Source organism: Monodelphis domestica, chromosome 6, assembly GCF_027887165.1.
Source record: "Monodelphis domestica isolate mMonDom1 chromosome 6, mMonDom1.pri, whole genome shotgun sequence".
Lineage (NCBI taxonomy): Eukaryota > Metazoa > Chordata > Mammalia > Didelphimorphia > Didelphidae > Monodelphis > Monodelphis domestica.
The window spans coordinates 75,164,594-75,170,514 of NC_077232.1; the positions used below are offsets into that span (position 1 = coordinate 75,164,594).

The window sequence follows — 5,921 nt, forward strand, 5'->3', positions numbered from 1 at the left end:
GAATTTTCCTGTCTCTTTTGTGGTATCAGGGTCCTTCCTCCTGCCAGACCTAGGAACAAATGACTTAACTAATTTAATAAATGACTTAACTAAAACTTTAATGTGTAACCTATACCTGAAAGTCAAGGATCCATGATTTCATATATGGGAAAAAAATTTCTATAAATATATACATGTGCATGTATCTACACATACACACATCTCCATGTGGGGACATTCCACACTGAGGCAGATCATACCCACAAAGACCTGGCTAGTAAGTGTCAGAGGCAGAACTTGACTCTGGTTGTTACTGATTCCAAGTCCAGCCCTCATGGCGCTACACCAGGCTGCCTGGAAAGTGTGATATAAAAGCAAGCTGTTATCCTTATTAACCCAAAGTACAAAGACATACAAATCAGACGCCATGATACAATGGAAATGACCAGTACTGTATTTGTCACAGATATAAATTATTCTCTATCTCTGATACCCATAAATTATACATAGAGTTCAGAATTTGGGTCAGTGCAAAGTGCAGTCCAAAGAAAACCACCACACAGCTACAATGCAAAATATATACAGAAACAGTCTAGGGACATGAAGACAAAACTCATACTTAAATATAAAAGAAAAAGTTCACCTTAATTTTCTTTGTACATTGACTACACGTTAGAAACAATAATTCTTATAGATCAGGAACCAGCACACAGTGGCTTGCCAAGCAACAAGTAGAAACAAATAACACCATTAATTTTTTTTTTTAAGATTAAAAACTGCAAGTAAACATATGCAATGAGAATTCTCATACTGGAGGCACGTGATGAGGAAATGCTATTCCATCATGGAATGGTTTACAGGTACAATTAATTTGTTTACAGAGTTTGGCAGAAGCTTAAGGGAGGATAGGCAAGAAATGAGAACTGGAAGGTGCTGACTGCTCCACTTGGACCGATTCCTTGGCATCAGCTACATGGCTCCACTTTAACACTTAAAATCAATGTTAGCATATACTGAGGCACTTGGCTTCTCAGACTTGGTTTATCTCTAAGAGAGTTGGTCCAGCCTATTCTTTTCTTAAAAAAATTTTTTTTTATTTTGTTTTGTTGTCAGCCCTTTCTTTTCTTACCATAAGAAATGGAAAGCATCCGAAGCATTCTCCAAAGCCCACAACTTCATGGACCCAAACTTCTTTGGAGAATAAGAAAATGCATGTACAGTTTATTGGCAACAGCTGATGAAATGAACACTCTAGAGGATCTAGATTTAGACAGAGAAGTATCTAGCAATCCCAGCTCTCTCCACAATCAGAGACTGCCTCCAGTTCAAATTCTCTGTCCCATATTTTAAGAAAGGCCTCCAGAGAAAGCAGGGGCCCTCTGAGTAATACTGAAAGCCATTGTCTTCACACCTGTGGGCTTATAATGGCCTGTTAACTCCAGAAACCAGTTTGGTTCAAAATATAAGGGGGAATAGTACACAATCTGTCAGTCGTTCATCAATGTTTCCTAAGTATCTACTATATACAGACCACTGGCCCAGTTAGAGTCTTCACAATAAAGGGATTTTCTGATCTTTTAAAATAGAAAAAAAAAATTTGTAACAGAAATAGTAAGGACAAAAGTCTGGAGTTTACAGAAATTTTTCCCTCAAGGGTTCTTGAAGGACATTCCCTGTATCATCCTGTTCATCTTTACACCTTCTAAAAAATGGTCTTATTTTTCAGAGGTAACAAGGCAAAGAAAAAACTACGTTTTATCCTTTTAAACGATGGAATCCAGATGTAGTAAGTTCAGATTAACTTTGGGGAAGGCCAGTCTGAATTGGTGAACAACTCAAATTAGAAAAAAATTTTAGAAAAAAATTCAGTCTTATTATTTTCAAGTACATTCAGAAACTGAACTAGGCTCAAAATAAGTAGCCGGCTTCATAGAATTAGTAAAATTTTTAGCAATTTGCATGTTAACTATTGGTAAATGTGTGCTTCTAAAGTGCTTAAGAACAATTGTTCTCTTAAGTAGGTTAAAAGTTGCTCTGCCCCTACTCACATATTTATTTACACTGCTAAGTTACTCAGCAAAGCTTTATTCCTAAGTAAACTTCAGCCCAAGTCTGGTCCTGACTCACAAATTTTGATCCCAAGAGTTCCAAATACATGGGGCTATGTTCCAAGAGCTGCAATGGATTCTCTGTAAACTTCAGGGAATACAAGAATTGAAAGAAAAGTTCCATCCCTTCTAGGCCCTAGCTGAGACCCAGCCATTGGCACACAACTTCATGAAAATATAAATCTCATGTCTGAAAACACAAATGTCTTAAAGAAGAAAACACCTTCCTGAAATAGATGAAGAGAGGAATTAATCTTTGGATTTCTGAAAAATAAAATAATGTTATACGTGATTTTCAGGATCAAAAGATACTTTAAGGTCAAATTAACTTAAGGTGATCATGTCCAACTTTCCTGGACTGTTTGGCCTCTAAATAAGTACTTCCCTGATGGGTCTCAGCTTGGCCCTCAATTCAACCCATCAAGATCTTAGAAAGGAGAGTACAATATTAGAGACCAGGAAAGGTCTCAGTTTGTTTAAGGATGGAGGAGAGTCCTAGAGCCTAACTATATAAGCATGTTCACATTACTCTCTAGGCTACAGCCTCCTGGGTTCAAATCTTGCCTCAGCTGCTACCTAGCTGTGTGACCCTGGGCAAGTCACTTAACCCCTGTTATCCAGTCCTTACTGCTCTTCTGTTTTGGAATAGATACTAAGATAGAAGGTAAGAGTTTTTTAAAAAAAGTAATTAAAATATAAACAAACATTTTTAATCCCCTCCAGCATGACAGTGATCACAGCAACCTTCCCACCTCTCCCTGCTCCAGAAGTAGGAGATAGGTTTCTCAATTTCGGTTACTGAAGGCAGTCTGCTATAATGAATAGAAAGAACATGTGATTAAGAGCCAAAAGAGCTGGGATTGGCTCTCCCATTTGGGAGCTCGGGTAAATGACGTCCCCTTCATCTCTGGACCCAATGATCTTCTAAGGTTCTCTCCAGTTCTGTAATGGGCAGCATCTCAAAAATGAAAAAGTGCCAGCATCCCACATGCCAAGGGAAGGTTAAACGCAGCATACTGTATTGGATCAAGAGAGATTTTAAAAAATCTTTAAAAAAATAAAAGGGGGGGGGGGAGAATGATTTTCACTGTGGGTTTCATTTGTTTTAGCTTTCAGAACAGACAACCACCTACTTTCATACAGAAGTTGAAACACTTAAATATAGGGTTTGTCTGACTCAGGCAGGAAAATTCCAAGTGCCTTATCTGATCTTCTCTGGGAAACAAGGTCCACGAGCTTAAGTAGCTCTACCTTTCCTCCATGTCTACTCCCCTAGAGACGAGGGTGACTCCAGACAGGCTCTGACATCTATCCAGGAGGGATTACCCAACGTGGACCTTACTGCTGAGAAATCAAGTACCCTGTTGTACCAGGAAGCTTATTAAATATAAAAACACTGACCACAAAATATAGAATGTGAGATGATAAAAAACATGCTTCTTATTTTAAAGCATTTGTAGATAATTTCTTCTAATTTAATATCTCTGTATTCCTTGTATACTGTCAGGATCAATTATGTGGGGCAAGAATGGTCCCTCAAAAACTACCAGAGGGGGCAACTGAGGCTCAGGAAGAAGACCACAGTTACTAAGCAGAGGGGTGGGGGTGAGAGTCAGGGTAGGGATAGGATGGGACCCACCTCCAGAGGCAGGGATCTTTCCATAATACAGGATTAACAAGAAAGTGGAGGACTTGGCCGGCTGCACAGGAAGACTTTTGTCATTTCTACCTAAGTTTTGGGTTGGATTTTGCATATATAAATGTAGCAAAAAAAAAAGGAAAGAAAAGGGGAGGAAAGCTCAATTTTGAAGTAAACTAGGCACTTGTAACTGAAACCCTAGCAGTTTAAGTCAGCTGTCTGCCTCATCCATTTCTTGAAAACATTCATAGCCCTGAAAAATGGATCCATCCTGTATTCTGGCAAAATGGCGACTCTCCTACCTCTCTGTTGTTAACAGCCTATCCACCGGGGGACAACACTTTAGAGACATCCATCTGACAAATGAGACCAGGTTCCCCCAGGTCTCTAATGTCTTGTAGCCAAAGCACCATTTTAAGGAAGACCAAATAGGCTCCCACCATAGAGCCACAGTCGCTGAATGGACCCCAGTGGGATGTTTTCACCAAAATGGTCCCTGTCACGTTGTGACTACTGGTCCAGATAATAACCTAGAGAGGCAGGGTATGAGCCTGAGGGAGGTGGCCAGGTCTGAAGCTGAATGCCCAGAGACATGGACACATCTATCAGTACCATTAGGGCAGGAAAGACCCAACCACTCATGCAAACTGTTTCCTCCCTTGGTCCAGCTTACAATAGGTCTCATGAGAAAACTTTACACTTGGGGTCTACTTTTCCTATGCTGACACAGGCTAAGAATTTGGTTTAAAACTACTAAGACAAAATAATGACTTTTCATTGGTAATTAGAGAGGCTCTTGGAGATCTTCAGAAAACATTTCTCAGGGACAGCTGAGTAGCTCAGTGGATTGAGAGCCAGTCATAGAGATGGGAAGTCCTAGGTTCAAATCTGGCCTCAGACCCTTCCTAGCTGTGTGACCCTGGGCAAGTCACTTGACTCCCATTGCCTAGCCCTTACTGCTCTTCTGCCTTGGAGCCAATACACAGTATTGATTCTAAGATGGAAGATAAGAGTTTTAAAAAAATTAAAAAAAAACCCAAACATTCTCATTTTAATGCATCATTACCCTCTAGAACCCTACACATTTGGCAAGAAATAAAGAAATTTACAGAATGGGTAATTTTTTTTTCCCCAATGGGAAATGTCTGATTCTTTGTGCCAATTTTCATTCTGAAATAGCATTCTTGTGGGATAAATGAAATCCTATCACCCACTGCCGGTCCCCTAAATTAGGGAAGTTATCATTTCTTGGTCTATATGACCAAATCAGCTCCCACAGTGGTCAAGATGCTAAAGGAGGCCAGACCTCCAAAAGAAGAGAAGAGGGAGGGCAAGAAAACACCTTTCAAGAAACTGGTTGCAGAGGGAAGACCATGAGGGCAGCCACAAAGCTATTATAGAGTAACATGGCCTGTCCTGGCTCTCAGGGCAAAAAGCCCTCTAGTCTAGGGGGGGATAACTGGTGTTTAGTCCGCTCAATATTGTCCAAAAGAGAGGACAAAAAAATTCTGTGTTTGGTTCAATCCTTCCCTTTACCCATTATTTTTCTGAAACTATATTATTTTCACTTTCCCTAAATCTTTTCCAGAAAGTATTTCCTGTTTTAATTTAATTTTAATTGAATGGCACTACTGCCCCCACACTGGAGTCTCTGGCGCCCTTGAGCCTATTATTAAAGACTGGTGTACAACATCCACTGGAGATGACATCTTCTGTCATCCAATTGGGAATCAATGTACATGCTGACCACAGATTCTCATCACAACCACGTCTGGCATTTGGGGGTCGGGGACATAATAAATGGGACTGTCCTGGACAAACACTCCAGAGGCAGAAGGGATGAACTGGCTATGGTTAGGGCCTTCATCTGACTTGTCCTACCAAACTGTAGCTTTGGACAAGATGTGACCGAAGCTAAAACTGTAAAGAGTAAGCCACCAACATCCACAACCAAGACCTGAACAAAGAGCCGGCTGCTGCTAGATGAGTCTGGCCTCAGTCACGGAGGTGGATGTGCACACCGTTTCTGATTCTTGTTTTCCTGGGAGCAGCTGGGTACACGAGAACCCATTTTTGTCTGGATATGGCATTCTATGTGCCTGACAAAAAGGGCCAGAAATTGCATTCCATGGATAAGGAGACACGGACAGTTTGATTTTGGCGCGAGTCAATGGGTGACCTGGTCCCCAAACCTA

The 5,921-nt window shown here is 40.6% G+C and overlaps 1 protein-coding gene across 1 annotated transcript in view; it reads right to left on the reverse strand.

Moving 5' to 3' along the window:
- Nucleotides 1-410: 410 nt before the first annotated feature.
- The window catches only part of DGKQ (diacylglycerol kinase theta), a 116,629-nt gene continuing 111,118 nt past the window's right edge, over nt 411-5,921 (reverse strand). Inside the window, exon 23 of the mRNA XM_056802275.1 lies at nt 411-5,921. This exon is cut by the window's right edge and continues 391 nt beyond it. The gene's annotated coding sequence lies outside the window, so the exon portion shown is untranslated.